The sequence below is a fragment of the Staurois parvus genome, unplaced genomic scaffold (assembly GCF_062004578.1).
Source record: "Staurois parvus isolate SC_StPar_1 unplaced genomic scaffold, SC_StPar_1.0 ptg000230l, whole genome shotgun sequence".
Classification (NCBI taxonomy): Eukaryota; Metazoa; Chordata; class Amphibia; order Anura; family Ranidae; genus Staurois; species Staurois parvus.
The window spans coordinates 7,006,001-7,024,250 of record NW_028318026.1 but is presented as its reverse complement, the minus strand read 5'-3'; the positions used below and the strand labels follow the sequence as shown (position 1 = coordinate 7,024,250).

Here is an 18,250-nt window from a genome sequence, read left to right as displayed (position 1 = left end):
ATAAACGTACAGTTTCCAGCCAACGGCAAGCTGCAATTGACCGATTGTGCTAAATAAACTGACTTTCTGCTTCACAACCACTATTGTACGTTCAAAGAGTTAAATCCATTTACACGCCGGCTGGCGGTAATATTTTTTGGGTGATTAGTGCATTCCAGTGACAGAAACGTACAGTTTCCAGCCAACGGCAAGCTGCAATTGACCGATTGTGTACAATAAACTGAACGTACAATAGTGGTTGTGAAGCAGAAAGTCAGTTTATTGTACACAATCGGTCAATTGCAGCTTGCCGTTGGCTGGAAACTGTACGTTTGTGTCACTGGAATGCACTAATCACCCAAAAAATATTACCGCCAGCCGGCGTGTAAATGGATTTAACTCTTTGAACGTACAATAGTGGTTGTGAAGCAGAAAGTCAAAGAGTTAAATCCATTTACACGCCGGCTGGCGGTAATATTTTTTGGGTGATTAGTGCATTCCAGTGACACAAACGTACAGTTTCCAGCCAACGGCAAGCTGCAATTGACCGATTGTGCTAAATAAACTGACTTTCTGCTTCACAACCACTATTGTACGTTCAAAGAGTTAAATCCGGTTTTATTTTTGGGGTGCTTATTGAATTAAAGAGTATGTCAGACAACACGCAGAGTAGTGGCAGAGGAGGCAATGTTTCAGGAGCGAGCAGACGTGGCAGCAGAGGAAGGGGTCGAGGCAGCACTAGTCGCAGCCAGAGGCCAGTGCTCCCGATGTCATCCAGCGGTCGTGTCTCCACCGACAACCCTGCCGTCATCGATTGGTTGACTCGGTCGTCTTCCTCTTCCCAGGTCACCTCTGACACCTACAGCCAACGGTCGGTGGGTACGTCAGACACAACCGTTAGTTGGCATGGCCCGGGAGCAAGCCCACTGAAATCACGTGTCCTCGACCTGCCCCTGTCCTTTGGTGTTCCCTCACCAAGTGAAGTATCGCATGCTGTGGGCTCAGCCCCACTGTACAGTGAGGAAGAGCTAACAGAGGGCGGTCAGGAACGGGGGGAGACATCCGCCTCTTCAGCAGCCAGGCGAAGAAGTACTGGCGAGGAGAGTGGCTCGGTAGCCGGTCTAGAGACAGGTCTGTCTCCTGACCCACATGCAGCCGAGGGGGCTAGTAGTGACGCGGAGACCCTAATTGATGATGATGAGGCTGATCGCACTTGGCAGCCTCGTCGTCATCAGGCTATTGCTTCCGCATCATCAGGAGAAGAGGGTGCCAGCTTGCCAGCAAGCAAAACAGTCGGTGGGTTGCCCAGGAGGCAGCAGGGTTGCAGCAGTGTCAGTGGAGCCAAACGGCCACGGAGTAGAGCACCAGCTCCACTGCAGCCTACCACCACGGCCGGTGTGCACGGAGGAAGTAGCAGTCAGCCAGTGAGGAGTAGCGGGGGCAAAGTTTCCTACTCGGCGGTGTGGCAATTTTTCGTCAAGCCGCCCGAGGAAGTAAACGTAGCCTATGTGGCCAGAAAGTCAAGCGTGGCCAGGGGGCCAATGTTGGGACTGCAGCGTTGCGTCAGCATATGCAGCGTCGCCATTCGGTGGCCTGGGAAAACCGTGATAAAGATACGGCGGTTCTGCCTGCCCCAGGCCCCGCTCCATCACCCGCTCCGTTACTTGCTCTGTCACCCGACGTCAATCGCCCTCTATCAGCCAGTCAAGGCTCCAACACCTCTGCTGAGGGGAGTTGTCGCTCGTTGGCATCTTCCGCTCGTTCAGATGCTCCTTCTCCTGCTACTCCTCTTCACGGATTCCGTCAGCAGTCTTTCTTGGAATCCGTTTCCAAGAGACAACAGTTTGCGAGCACGCACCCGACGGTGCAGAAGCTGAACGTCCTCCTGTCCAAGTTGCTGGTGCTGCAGTCCCTCCCTTTCCAAGTGGTGGACTCAGCACCTTTCCGAGAAATGATGGCTTGTGCCGAGCCGCGGTGGAGAGTACCAAGCCGGCATTTCTTCGCCAAAAAGGCAGTGCCAGCCCTGCATTCACATGTAGAAGAGATGGTGGGCCAGTCTTTGAGCATGTCGGTCTCTGCCAAAGTGCACGGCAGCGCCGACGTGTGGAGCTGTAACTACGGTCAGGGACAGTACATGTCATTTACGGCCCACTGGGTGAATGTGGTGCCGGCACAGCCGCACCAGCAACTTGGACAGGTCACGCCGCTTTTGCCTCCACGTTTGCACGTCCTTGGTCCAGCAAAGATGTCCGCCTCTACCACCTCTTCTTCCGCCGTGTCCTCAGCCGCCACCCCCGTGCCAAGTCCCATTACCCGACCGGCATATCACATGTGCAGGGCGAAACGGTGTCACGCTGTGCTGCACCTGGTATGCCTTGGCGAACGTAGTCACACAGGGGAGGAACTTCTGAGTGTAATGAACAGAGAAATCGACAGATGGCTGTCTCCGCACAAACTGAAAATCGGAACCATGTTTCAAGTTTCAGTTTTCAACCATATTCCCCACAGAGGCCAAACTCTTGGGTATCCCAGAAGCTGCTCAGCGGGTCAGGGCAATTAAGCTCCCGGTTCGCAGGTTGTTCCGTCTTATGGATGGAAGTACGACGGTATATGATCTTCTTCACACCCACGGCATTACCTCATAAAATTTCTGCATTGCATCTGCAATCACAACGCTGACTTCCCGGATCGCCACTCAGCCATTGGACTCTTGATAGTCGTCTCCCCACACTGCTGCTGGGGAGACTTTTTAACCTAGGCCTGTGTATGGCCTTCAATTGAAGCTGCTTCCGCTCCGCCATTCTGCCATTGGACTCTTGATAGTCGTCTCCCCACGCTGCTGCTGGGGGGACTTTTTAACATAGGCCTCTGTATGGCCTTTAATTGAAGCTGCTTACGCTCCGCCACTCTGCCATGGGCCTCTTGGGTATCCCAGAAGCTGCTCAGCGGGTCAGGGCAATAAAGCTCCCGGTTCGCAGGTTGTTCCGTCTTATGGATGGAAGTACGACGGTATATGATCTTCTTCGCACCCACGGCATTACTTCGTAGAATTTCTGCATTGCATCTGCAATCACAACGCTGACTTCCCGGATCGCCACTCAGCCATTGGACTCTTGATAGTCGTCTCCCCACACTGCTGCTGGGGGGACTTTTTAACATAGGCCTCTGTATGGCCTTTAATTGAAGCTGCTTCCGCTCCGCCACTCTGCCATTGGACTCTTGATAGTCGTCTCCCCACGCTGCTGCTGGGGGGACTTTTTAACCTAGGCCTGTGTATGGCCTTCAATTGAAGCTGCTTCTGCTCCGCCACTCTGCCATTGGACTCTTGATAGTCGTCTCCCCACACTGCTGCTGGGGGGACTTTTTAACGGCTCGAAGCGAATTTATTCGGCGAATTCGGCGAATCAGCCGAACCGAATTTTTGAATAATTCGCTCATCTCTAATTCTATGTTTTGGACATGTACTAATAGTCAGCTGGTTCACCAGGATCAGGACGGATTTTGGTCTAACATGTAGAAGATACAAGGTGGCCAAAGTGCAGGAGTTAGTAAAAAAATGTATTGGAAACAAATATCCACACTTACATTAAGGCAGTGTTTCTCAACTCTAGTCCTGTCATGTTTTCAGGATTTCCATTATTTTGCACAGGTGATTTGATCAGTTTCACTGCCTTAGTAATTACCACAGCTGTTTCATCTGAGGGAAATCCTGAAAACATGACCTGTTGGGGGTCCATGAGGACTGGAGTTGAGAAACACTGCATTAAGGTAAGAGAAATGCTGCTTGAACAGGGAGGGAAACTGTGTGTGTTGATGAAGTACAGAGTCTGCAGAATGGCAGCAGCTGTCACAAACATGGGGCATTGGCATCTACTTCCATCCTCAACAAACTGGGTCAAGCACTGAGAAGTGGAAAGAGTCATGTACAATGTGTTCCAGAAGCCCCACTTCCATTTTCAAGTACGACCAATGGTTGACAGCTGTGAGGTGGATAGAAGCCAAGTGAAAACCAAGAAGGAGTTGACAGCTTTAAACCAGCTAATCACCAGAATCTGTCAAATTCCAATTCAACAAACTGGTGGTTGCGTGTGTACAGGTGGGTTATGGATGACAGCTCAAAGCAACATGTCAACACAACTGTCAGAATCACAGAGTAAATGATGACATCAAAGTATTAGTGAGGACTGGTGGTAGTGTGTGTACAGAAACTGAGATTAGATTGTGGATAACAGCTCAAGGCAAACTGTCAGCACAAACATCACGGTCACAGAAATGGCGATGACAACAAGGCCAAGTGTTCTGTGTTGGTAAACATACAAGCAAGGATAAAACAGCAATGTAAAAAAACATAAAAACAATGAGCAACATCAAGAAACTAATAATAAAAAGAAACTCTTATTAAAAATATATATTCACCGGCCACTATAAGTTTTTAATTGCTTGCTAAAACAAATTGCTAATCAGCCAATCACATGGCAGCAAATCAATGCATTTAGGCATTTAGACATAGTGAAGACGACTTGCTGAAGTTCAAACTGAGCATCAGAATGGGGAAAAAAGGGGATTTAAGTGACTTTGAACGTGGTATGGTTGTTGGTGCCAGATGGGCTGGTCTGAGTATTTAAAAAACTGCTGATCTACATGGATTTTCACGCACAACCATCTCTAGGGTTTACAGAGAATGGCAAAAAAAAAGAGAAAATATCCAGTGAGCAGAAGTGGTGTGGATGAAAATGCCTTGTTGATGTCAGAGGTTAGAGGAGAATGAGCAGACTGGTTTGAGATATTACAAAAGGCAACAGTAACTCCTGTCAATATGGACCAAAATCTCTGAAGAATGTTTCCAACACCTTGTTGAATCTATGCCATGAAGAATTAAGGCAATTCTGAGGGAAAAGGGAGTCCATCCTGGAACTAGCAGGGTGTACCTAATAAAGTGGCCTGTGAGTGTATAATAATTATAAAAACCTGAAAAATGTATTTATATATATCTCATAGAAAATGAAAAAATACATCTAGAGGATATTATCAAGAGAAGTATATCACAAATATGAGAAAATGTAAAAATATATGAGAAAAGCAAATTTACTGTCCTGATAATAAAGTGTCAAGTATCCTAAGTGATTAGGTAAAAAGGGATAGTAAAATGACATGTGTAAATCTGGATTATATTAAAAAGTTAAATGCCTGGGTAGAACGTTTTTTGCAGTTTGCCTTAAACTGTTATCCACAATCCCATTCAGCTTCTGTACACACACTACCACCAGTCCTTACTAATACTTTGTTGTCATCATTCACATTGTGATTCTGACAGATGTGTTGACAGGTTGCCTTGAGCTGTCATCCATAACCCACCTCTGCTGGGCAACTGTACACACACAACCCCCAGTTCATTGAATTGGAATTTGACAGATCCTGATTGGCTGGTTTAAAGCTGTCAACTCATTCTTGGTTCCTGCCTGGCTCCTGTCCACGTTTACTGTCTGCTGGTATATTAAGCTTCTCCCCTCTATCATTGGTTGCACTTGAAAATTGAGACGAGCCTCTGAAATGCGTTGCGCACACCCCTTTCCACTTCCCGGTGATTGCATGGTTCATTGGGGATGGCCGTAAACTCCACCTCTCCATCTCCCCGGTGAGTCTGGTTCCATGTTTGTGACAGTGGCTGCCACTCTGCAGACTCTGTACTCCATCAACACACACACTGTTTCCCTCCACGTTCAAGCAGCACTTCTCTTACCTTGATGTAAGTGTGGTTATTTGTTTCCAATTTACTAAGTCCTGCACTTTGGCTACCTTGTGTCTTCTACATGTTGCTAAGGATCCTTCCCTGATCTGATGTGCCTTAGCTGTGGAACTCTCCGATCCCTCCATCCTTCCACCTTGTTCTGGCTGTTACCACAGGCTGCTGGCTATATATACATAGTTACATAGTTAGTCTGGTTGAAAAAAGACACAAGTCCATCCAGTTCAATCAATAAAAAGGAAACTAAAAATATACAATCCCATATACACAATTCTATACCCAGTTGATGCAGAGAAAAGCAAAACATGCAGTAAAACATGATCCAATTTGCTCCAGCAGGGGGAAAAAATCCCTTTCTGATCCCCTAAGAGGCAATCAGATAATCCCTGGATGAACTTTAACTATAAATGTAAGCATCCAGTTATATTATGTGTATCTGGGAAATAATCCAGGCCTTTTTTAAAGCAACCCACTGAGCTGGCCAGAACCAACTCTTGAGGTAGTCTATTCCACATTTTCACAGCTCTTACTATGAAGAAACCTTTCTGTGTTTGGAGATTAAATTTCTTTTCATCCAAATGTAAAGCGTGCCCCCTTGTCCTCTGCGATGACCTTAAAGTGAATAATTCTACACCAAGTTCATTATATGGATCACCTATGTATTTTTACATATTGAACATGTCCCCCCTTAATCTTCTCTTCTCAAGAGAGAATAAATTCAGTTCCTCTAATCTTTCCTCATAGCTGAGCTCCTTTTGTTACTCTTATCAGTTTTGTTGCCCTTCTCTGCACTTTCTCCAGTTCCCCAATATAGAGAATGATCTTTAGGAATAAATATTTTTTTCATCTGGTTTATTTTCCTCTTTCCCATGGGAGTTTTCCTTATCCCCCTGTCACAATACAGAGAAATCTCAGCATCACTCGTTTTGATGCAAGAATCTGATCATGTATACCCTGCTAGCTTGCTAGCACTTACATTGCTATCCCTAAAGCTGGAAATTTTCTGTGCAGCACAAGGCCATAGTCATATGTATTAATTTATGAATAAGTGCGGCAAAGTGATTGGCTAAAAGTTTTGTCACTAAATTAGTATCCGTATTTAATAAAAATATGGGTCTGTAAGAGTCTAATTTCATAGCATTTTTACCTGGCTTGGGAATTACAATTATGGCAGCATCGTATAAAGTGGGGAGTTGGTTGGTTTTGAATGCGCTGGGAAAAAGTATTGTGTAGTGCCAAGAGGAGTACGACATGATACACTATATTGCCAAAAGTATTGGGACACCTGCCTTTACATGCACATGAACTTTAATGGCATCCCAGTCTTAGTCTGTATAGTTAAATATTGAGTTGGCCTACCCTTTGCAGCTATAACAGCTTCAACTCTTCTGGGAAGGCTGTCCACAAAGTTTAGGAATGTGAAGTCTGTTTAATGAACAAGCAGACTTGCTCTTATAAATCTGTGTGTAACTAAACAGTCACTGATCTGACACCTCTGTCATTAATAGCAAGCCTAATAGCAAGATGCTGATGTCACAGCCACTATCACAAGATCCAGATACCAATGAAACAGATGGAAAAGTTTGTTTGAAAAGACATTTGGGCTTTTTTGATAGCGTGAGCTTTCTGGTGGGCAGCATTATAGACTCTGGAATATTTGTCTCTCTTAAAGGTGTTCTGGAATATTCAAAGCTCAACATTGGTGTGACGCTATGCATTTGGGCAGCTTATGGGGTGTTCTGTATATTGTGTGCCCTTTGTTATGCAGAACTGGGTTCATCTTTGCCATTCACTGGTGAAAAATATTACCATATCAAGAGAGGACTGGGACCTATACCAGCTTTTGTAACCATTTGGACATTAACATTGTTTATAAGGCCATATCCATTGCTGTCAAAGCCTTGATCTTTGTCAACTATGTCAGTCGTCCATTTTATGGAGGATGTCCCCCACCTGATCGTCTCAAGAAATCTTTAGCTACTGGAATTCTTCTGGTTTTGAGAGTCATAAATTCTAAGTGTATCAGGTTGGCCACGTGTTCAAAATATATTCACAATCCTCAAAATGCTGGCCTTGGCACTTATTATTGTCTATGACTTCATCGAGTTTGCAGCTAAACCAGAAGCTTCAGAGCCTTTTCAAGATGCTTTTAACGAACAAGTTCCAAATACAGCACAAACTGCAGAGGCCTTTTATCAAGTGCTGTATGCCTATGATGGATGGAACAACCTAAACTATATGACAGGTATGTACTGTATCTGTATTTTCTTTTATGAATATTTTTATGTAATTCGTTTTATAGGAATGGTACAGGTGGGTTCGGGCCAGCTGGATCCAACAATCAATGCACAGGGTTGTTGGATTATTAGTCATGACTTTTTATCTTTTCAGTTCCGTTGGAAAAGTTTCTCAGGAATCTTGGTGATCTCAGCCCAGTACAGGACGTGTAAGTACACAGCTAGGAGTTTAGATAAAGGTCATTTTAAGAATGGTTTAGTTTTAGGGTAAGGGTCAGGATTTTGCAGGAGTTTCATTTTAATATGATTTCAGAGTATGGAATTGTTCTTTACACCCCAGTGCTGGAATCTTTGTGGTAAAATCATCCAAGCCAATGCTCATTTGGCACTTTGAAAAACTCCACAAGCATACACAAGTAGATACAGTCATTCTTTAAATGAGCCTGATCTTGATCCAGTGCTGTGTATGAAAGCACGGGCGCTCTCCTGTCTCTTTCTCTCCTACATGGCTCAGAGATAGTGGCAGTAGCCAGTGTAGAGGGAGCTGAGGGCAGGGCTGCCTTGGGAGCAATCCCGCATGTGTGCCCCCATAGCAAGCAATTTGATATGGTGGGCACCAGATGGGGTAGGAGGAGCCAGCAGTGCCGACAGGGGACCCGAAAAGAGGAGAATTGGGGCTGTTTTGTGCAAAACCATTGCACGGAGCAGGTAAGTATGAAATGCTTGGTATTTAAAAAATTATATATATCCTTTACAATCACTTTACTTAATATTTCTAACTCACCTAATTGACATCCAAGTTTTATTTTTCCCATATACTATCTGATTATCAGTAAACTTAATCTAAAAGAAAGGAGGCATAACAGAAAATGTCTGTAATGCCTTCAAGCTGTTAATTTTATATATACGGTAGGAACATGTTTTCTCCAGACCATAGCTGTGTATTGTCTATCAGACATAGTATGCTTCTTGAAGTAGATCTAAACCCCAACTGGATGATGTCTAGTTTACTAAAGCACTGTGCCTCAGCAAAAAAACTGGTGCGTTTTAGTGAAATGGCTTTTTTTAAAGCCATTTCCTTTCTCCATGCACCAGAGTTGCCAACCTCCCACAGTTTTTTTACTGACAACACATGGAAAATTTTCTGAGGGAGCACTTTTTTTGCTGACATACTGAAATATAACAGAAACTCCTATTAAAAACTCAGACAATCAATATTTAACCACTTGCCCTCCAGAAGATTTACCCCCCTTAATGACCAGACTATTTTTTTGCTATTCGGCACTGCGCTAGTTCAACTGGTAACTGTGCAGTCATGCAATGCTGTACCCAAATGAAAGTTATGTCCTTTTTTTTAAACAAATAGAGCTTTCTTTTGGTGGTATCTGATCACCACTGTTTTTTTATTTTTTGAGATATAACAAAAAAAGACGATAAAAATTATGTTTCTACTTTCGGTTATAAAAAATATCCAGTACAATCAAAGTTAGTCTTAAATTTTGGCCAAACTGTATTCTGCTACATGTCTTTGGTAAAAAAAAAAACTGAATACGTGATTATCAATTTGTTTGTGTGAAAGTTATGGCGTCTAAAAACTATGGTATGTATATTGGAATTTACACAGCTTTTACTTTCTGACTGCCTATCACATTTCTTGAGGTGCTAAAATGCCAGGGCAGTACAGCCCCCCCCCCCCATGGCCCCTTTTTGGAAAGTAGACACCCCAAGGAATTTGCTGAGAGGCATGTTGAGTCCATGGAAGATTTTTTTTTTTGGAACTAATTTTTGGAATTTTTTTTTTTTTTTTTTTTTTTTTTTTTTTTACACAAAGTTGTCACTTAAATGATATATTGCTCAAACATGCCATGGGTATATGTGAAATAACACCCCAAAACACATTCTGCTACTTCTCCCGAGTATGGGGATACCACATGTGAGAGGCTTTTTGGCAGCCTAGCCACATACAGGCCCCAAACATCCAATGACCACCTCCAGGCTTTCAAAGGGCATATTTCCTCATGCCACTTCCTCACTACCTATCATAGTTTCGGAGGCCCTAATATGCCAGGATAGTACAAGCACCCCCCCCCCTTCCCAAATGACCCCTTTTTGAAAAGTAGACAACCCAAGGAATTTGATAAGAAGCATGGTAAGTATTTTTCAGAGGGTTTGTCACAGGGTTTGGAAAAAGAAAAAGAAAAACATTTTTATTTTTGTTTTCTTTCTTCTTTTTCCAAAAATGTGAGATCTACAAATACTCACCATGCTCCTTAGCAAATATCTTGGAGTGTCTATTTTCCAAAAAGGGGGCATTTGGGGGGGTTGCTTCTACTATCCTGGGTTTTCAAGGCCAACATTATTAAGCTTATGCCACACGCAATGGTGTATTTAGGTTTCATGTTGCCCTAGGCACAACAAAAATTGGCTCCCCCCCCAAGGAGAGACCCTGACACAGAACAACACCCCCCTCCCCGACGAACAGAGCCTGACATTGACCAACAACTACCCAGCCCCCCCACTCGAGATTATCTTCCACTACCAGCACCCCCCATACACTGGCAACGCCCCCCGCCAGACGATGTAAGAGAGAAGACACTCGCCTTCACAGCTCTGGACATCCCCGGGAACAAGAGTCAGGCTCTGCATACACCATCAAGCAGCCCACAGCTTCTCTCAGGTCCCACCTGTTCCCCATGCTGCGTGTGTCCCTTCTTCCATCCCTTCCTTTTGGGGGAGGTGCTGCGCCCCTGAAAAATGCCGCTGCCTCCCTGAACGATGCTGCTGCCCCCCTGAAAAATGCCATCCTAGGCAAATGCCTTTTTTGCCTTGTGGTAAATATGCCCCTGGCCACACATCACCCACTCTTCTACTCACTTGAAAACCAAGCCTTTTCTGACACTTTTGGTTTACATGAAAAACTGTTTTTTTTTGCTAGAAACTTACATTGAACCCCCAAACATTACACCCTGTTCCAAATTATTATGCAAATTCTATTTAAGTGTCACAAAGATTAAATATTTTGTTTTCAGTTTAACTCATGGATGGCATTGTGTCTCAGGGCTCTTTTGATCACTGAAAACAATCTCGGACACCTGTGATAATTAGATTGGCCGGTGAGCCCAATTTAAGGAAAAACTACTAAAGGAGGGTGTTCCACATTATTAAGCAGAGCACCATTTTCAAGCAATATGGGGAAGAAAAAGAATCTCTCTGCTGCCGAAAAGAGTGAAATAGTTCAATGCCTTGGATGAGGTATGAAAACATTAGATATTTCACGAAAACTTAAGCATGATCATCGCACTATTAAGAGATTTGTGGCTGATTCAGAGCACAGACGGGTTCGTGCAGATAAAGGCACATTGAGGAAGATTTCTGCCAGATCCATGCTTCGGATCAAGAGAACAGCTGCTAAAATACCATTACATAGCAGCAAACAGATATTTGAAGCTGCTGGTGCCTCTGGAGTCCCACGGACATCAAGTTGTAGAGTCCTCCAGAGTTCTATTCGGCCACCATGTTTTGGGCCGGAATCATGGGAACACAGTTGGTCGGTCCCTTTAGGGTCCCTGAAGGTGTAAAGATGACCTCTGCAAAGTATGTGGAGTTTATGATTGACCACTTTCTTCCCTGGTACAGAAGGAAGAACTATGCTTTCCGTAATAAAATCGTCTTCATGCATGACAATGCACCATCGCATGCTGCAAAGAATACCTCTGCATCAATGGCTGCTATGGGATAAAAGGGGAGAATGTCATGGTGTGGCTTCCATCCTCCCCTGACCTCAATCCTATTGAGAACCTTTGGAGCATCCTCAAGCAAAAGATCTATGAGGTTAGGAGGCAGCTTACATCCAAATAGCAGCTCTGGGAGGCTATTCTGACATTTTGCAAACAAATTCAAGCAGAAACTGTCCAAAAACTCACAAGTTCAATGGATGCAAGACTTGTGAAGTTGCTCTCAAATAAGGGGTCCTATGTTAAAATGTAACATGACATGTTAAAAAGTTTAAAAAGTTAAAATGTTATTAAAAGTTTGATTGAAATAGCTTTTGATTTCAGTAAATATGCTGCAAACACAACAAATGACAATTTTCAGTTCTTTATAACTATAAAGTGTTTTGAAACTTACTGTGCGTAATAATTTGGAACAGTGCATTGGAAGTGTTTTATGTTTAAAAAAAATACTGTTATCATTAGGACGTTTGTTCAATAAAATTTGAATTGTACTCTTAATAGTTGATAACATGAGAGTTATGCTGACTGTTATTTACATCAATTATTTAGGTAAATGAGAAAAATATAATTTGCATAATAATTTGGAACAGGGTGTATACATTTTTTTAAAGCAGAGACCCTAGAAAATAAAACAGTGGGTATTGAAATTTCTTATGTCACACAGTATTTGCACAGCGATTTTTCAAATGCATTTTTTGGGGAAAAATACACTTTTTAGAACTTTACTGCACAAAAACACAATATATTGCCCAATTGTTTGATAAAGTATAAAAAATGATTTTACACAGTCTTCTGGAAGCTTCCATGATCCTCCAGAACCAGGTGAAGGCGACAGAGTCCCAACCTGCTGAGTCACTGACCTGCAGTAACCCGACCTAATTATAGACTCATACAGTTACCTTGAGTCATACAACAATAAATTTATCTACACTAACACTTGTAGCACACTAGAGGGTGCCACATAGAAAATTACCAAATAAAGAATTACCAACATTACATGTAGAGACCATATAACCACATAAAGGATAACAATCTCCACTGCTATATATTTGCCTCACGTCGCAAATGACCAGACTGTGCACTTGTGGCAGAAATACTCATAATATTTCCTCCCCCATGTACCCCTTCCCCTGACTGCTCGGCCAAGATCGACAGCTCAACTATCATCCCATCCCCAAATGCCAAGGTGCTAGGTGTAATTCTGGATTTTGAATTATCCTTTTGGCCCTACATTCAATCTTTGTCCAAAGCTTGCTGCCTCAACCTCTGCAACCTCTCCAAAATATGCCCCTTCCTAACCAATGACAACACAAAGCTCTTAGTTCACTCCCTGGTTATCTCTCTCCTCAACTACTGCACCTCCCTCCTCATTGGCTTACCTTTACATAGGCTATCCCCCCTTCAGTCCATCATGAATGCTGCTGCCAGACTTATTCACCTCACCAACCGCTCAGTGTCTGCTACCCCTCTCTGCCATTCCCTCCACTGGCTTCCACTCACCCAAAAAATAAAATTCAAAATTCATCCACAACCAGGGGCGGACTGACCATTTGGAAACTCGGGCACTGCCCGAGGACAGGGGGACAGTAGGGGGCACCATGAGATGCCCTTGGTACCTTTTTCATAGGCTTTTTTGAGTTTGGGCAAGTACACAGGGGCCCCATGATGCCCTATTGCCCGGGGGCCCCATCAGTCCGTCCCTGTCCACAACTTCACTAACCTAGTCTCAAAATACCAACCTAATCGTTCTCTTTATTCCTCCCATGACCTTCTGATCTCTAGCTCCCTTGTGACCTCCTCCCATGCTCACCTACTCCTGAACTTCTCCCATCCTCTGGAACACCTATCCCAATATGTCTACCTCCTACTTTGTTCACTTTTAGATGATCCCTGAAAATGCTTCTCTTCAGAGGCCTATCCTGTCCTCACCTAACAACTGTACTTTTATTTTCCCCATCAGCCCATCCCCAGAGTTATTACTTTTTGTATCTCTTGACCCTACCTCTTAGATTGTAAGCTCTAGTGAGCAGGGACCTCTGATTCCTTATGTATTAATTGTATTGTAATTGTACTGTCTGCCCTTATGTTGCAAAGTGCTGCGTAAACTGTTGGTGCTATATAAATCCTGTATAATAGTAATAATAATAAGCAGCAAAGCACCTTCAGAATTTCCATGCCAGCTGAACAAAAGATTGATGTAGTACCTGAAGTAGACTGAAAAATGGTGTGCACACTGTCCACCACCATCTACCCAACTGTTCATGTGGCAGGGGACTCCTATTATCCACCCCTTTGCACCTCCCCTATTCAGCCCCTGTCCGCTCCTGGAATTACATCACTTCCAACACTGGGCAGCATCTTTCCAAATGAAGCATAAACTCCAAACTGGAGCACACATCATGACATCACAACGCCACTTCCAGATTTTCCCACAACCAAGTTCCTGGCAGAAGCATTATGAACAACATGTGCTCCAGACTGTAGTGCACCTGGAACTAGTGCCACAAGATCATACCTGTGCCAGACATGCCCCCACCAACTGGTTGTTCTGGCTGCATGGAAGGAGTCCACTAGGAGTTCAGCCAAGACACTACCACCTCCCTGTAAGAGGGACAAGAAGTACATATTGAAGAATTACAAACATTTACATATAATAACAATATGCAATCACTATACATCCAAAGATACATATCTAAATATACACTATATTACCAAAAGTATTAGGGCGCCTGCCTTTACATGGACATGAACTTTAATGGCATCCCAGTCTTAGTCTGTAGGGTTCAATATTGAGTTGGACCACGTTTTGCAGCTATAACAGCTTCAACTCTTCTGGGAAGGCTATTCACAAAGTTTAGGAGTGTGTTTATGGGAATGTTTGACCATTATTCCAGAAGCGGATTTGTGAAGTCAGGCACTGATGTCGGCCGAGAAGGCTTGGCTTGCAGTCTCTGCTCTAATTCATACAAAACATGTTCTATAGGGTTGAGGACAGGACTCTGTACAGGCCAGTCAAGTTCCTCCACCCCAAACTTGCTCATCCATGTGTTTATAGACTTTGTTTTGTGCACTGGTGCAAAGTCATGTTAGAACAGGAAGGGGCCATGAACAAGTTGGGAACATGAAATTGTCCAAAATGGCTTGGTATGCTAACGCCTTAAGAGTATCCTTCACTAGAACTAAGGGGCCAAGCAAAACCCCTGAAAAACAACCCCACACCATAATCCCCCCTCCATCAAACGTTACAGCTGATACAATGCAGTACCATTCTGCTGGCAGCCAAACCCAGACACGTCCATCAGATTGCCAGACAGAGAATCATGATTCGTCACTCCAGAAAACACGTTTCCACTGCTCTAGAGTCCAGTGGCAGCGTGTTTTACACCTGTTCTTCCCAGTTGCTTCCACTTTGTTACAATATCACTAACTATTTAGTAGCAAGGAAATTTCATGGATGGACCTATTGCACAGGTGGCTACCTATGACGGTACCACGCTTGAATTCATTGAGCTCCTCAGAGCGACCCATTCTTTCACAAATGTTTGTAGAAGCCGTCTGCATGTCTAGGTACTTGATTTTATACACCTGTGACCATGGAGGTGATTGGAACACCTGAATCCAATGATTTGGAGGGGTGTCCCAATACTTTTGGCAATATAGTGTGTATCCAGCTATTTTTATTATCATTCCAGGAAAATGATGGATCTTATATATTATTATTTTTTAAATGAAGGTTTAAAACTGATTATCCAAACACCTCTCTTTGCTAGCCAGGATATACATAATAAAAAATAAAAAATATGGTATTTATGTTATTTCAAACACTCGGACATGTATTTTTTAAATTTACATTTATATTTAGTGTTTAGTTTTTTTTTCATTCTAAGAAATTTGCAAGGAAGAAACAAGTTATCAAAGGATTTTACTTTTCAAGTGACACCTTGGAAACGCTCATAATTTGGCTTACTATCTAAATGTATGTATTGTGTATGCATCTGAACCAGAGGAAATAATTCAGCCCTGTGTCTGAGGGTTAAATGTAGCAATCCCTAAGCAGAGGTTGCTTTAGGTGCAACATTTATTTTCAACCATGCCAAAGAGTTAAAGAAACAGGGGAATGGAGTAATAAAGGTGAGCTTATTGTAGTAATAAAAAGAAGTGTATATAAGGGGGGGGGGGGTGGAGGATAAAAAAAAACCCCAGAGAGTCAGCAGCATAGTAGGTAGCACTGGTAATTGATGTGCACTCAAAGCATTGCAACTGCCATTCTGAAATATTTGGTGTAGCACTTCTGGATAGCTAGGGGAAGCTAGTTGCTAATTTTTAGATAGAGAAGCTGAGCAACAGCCTGGGGAAATAGTCAGAGGGTCAAATTTTGGTCAGGGATAAGAGGCTCTGCAAGTCAGTTCACTAATACCTCCCCTTGCTCTAGAATCTTGGAAAGGATTCTAGAAGCAGTGGGTGGGGGTGAGGAGTGGCTGGCCTGCACACTTAGAGGATTCTGGCCAATCCCCAAGCAGGAGGTTTGGCATGGGGCTAGGGCGGCCTTTAAGTGTGAGTAGGAGCAGGAGGAGAGTTTGGGTGTAAGATGTGAAGAAGGCCAAGATGCAGGAGCCTGGGAGGGGGCCCAGTAGGAAGGGGCCTGCCTACAGGCTTGGACTTGGAAAGAGGGATCACTCAGCCTCACTAGTCCCCAAAAGAAGGACTACCTGTGGAGCCAGGAAAGGAGCCAGACCAGCAGAAGGCCTGAAGGCAGCCACCTACGTATAAGCCAGCTCACAGGCAAAGATTGGATGGGTAATCCTACACCCCCTGGGCCAATTAAAGGAAAAAGAACATTCTGGCAGGAAATCTGACTAGCTCCTTAACCAAGACTGTTTAACTGACAGTGGCAGGCACTGGATCCCCTTGCCCCGAGATTCCTACAAACAACTGGTTAAAGAAGAGGATTTATCTGGGGTCTGGGGTGGTACACCAGGAGAGGCTGTAGAGCTCTCCAAGAAGAAAAGGTTTTATCTTTGGACATGTACATAGTTGCCAAGAAGTTGTCCTCGGTTTATTGTTCCTTGGGCATCCCATACACAGTCATCCCATACACCCCTACCCCATCCAAGTTCAACTCCCCTAATAAAACAAAAAAAAAAACAAGCTCAAGGACTGTTCACTGTCTCGGGAATGCAAGCCTGTGGAAAATGATGTCACTGCTACTTGTAATAGGTAATATTGGATTTGCAAAGGCATTTGACTCACACAAAGTGGATCCTTTTTGGCTATTGAGGAATAAAGAACGTTTTTGAATAAATGTTTTTGGACCCAGAGTTCAGCTTTAAGTTTATAGAGAGAGAGTCTAGGACAACATTTTTATTTTGTTTCCTACTTCCATAAGGCCACGAACAAACCGCTACATAAAAAAAAAAATGCAAAAACAAATGAGTGGCGCTATTTATGAAGTGACGTTTATTATAAAAAGACTATGATGACCCCTAAATAGAGGATATACTTAGAAAATAAACAACATTTTTGTGCTGTTTTTCTGATCTTTCTTCCTCTTGCATTTAGTGTTGTTGGAGTGTTGGCATTTCTGGTCCTGGTTCCCATTGTACAGAATCAAAAAGTGCAGTATTTTTATGCTTTGCTGTTTATGTTCAGCATCATCATCATCTATATTCCCTTTGTCCATTTCAAACTGAAAATCCCATACTTTGATAAAGTCACTTACTATCTACAGTTGCTGCTTGAGATTTCCCCAACTGATATCTTTGATGATTCCAAAAAGTAATAATAATCTTGCTGTTTTGATAATTGTGTTGCCACCTCATCCCTTAAAAACCGAACACATATTAATTACACAGGTTCTGTGGCTGATTAAGGTGGCAATTAAACTCACTTAGTGCCTTATCTGCATTTAATCAGCCTCAGAACCTGTGTAATTACTGTATTTTTCACTCCATAAGACGCACCTAGGTTTTAGAGGCAGAAAACAAGATAAAAAATGTTCTGAACCAATGGACTGCAGACATAGTACAGAAGATGACCAGAGACTGCAGACACAGTACAGGAGATGACCAGAGACTGCAGACACAGTACAGGAGATGACCAGAGACTGCAGACACAGTACAAGAGATGACCAGAGACTACGGACACAGTACAGGAGATGACCAGAGACTGCGGACACAGTACAGGAGATGACCAGAGACTGCGGACACAGTACAGGAGATGACCAGAGACTGCAGACAGTATAGGGGATGACCAAGAGACTGCGGACAGTACAGGGGATGACCAGAGACTGCGGACAGTACAGGGGATGACCAAGAGACTGCGGACAGTATAGGGGATGACCAAGAGACTGCAGACAGTACAGGGGATGACCAGAGACTGTGGACACAGTACAGGAGATGACCAGAGACTGCAGACTGTACAGGGGATGACCAGAGACTGCGGACAGTGCAGGAGATGACCAAGAGACTGCGGGCAGTGCAGGGGATGACCAGAGACTGCGGACAGTATACGGGATGACCAAGAGACTGCAGACAGTACAGAGGATGACCAGAGAC

At 43.6% G+C, this 18,250-nt stretch overlaps 1 pseudogene; it reads left to right on the top strand.

Annotated features, from left to right (window-relative positions):
- The first annotated feature begins 7,249 nt into the window (after positions 1-7,249).
- LOC149460454 (b(0,+)-type amino acid transporter 1-like) lies at positions 7,250-17,475 on the top strand (annotated as a pseudogene).
- The last annotated feature ends 775 nt before the right edge of the window (positions 17,476-18,250 follow it).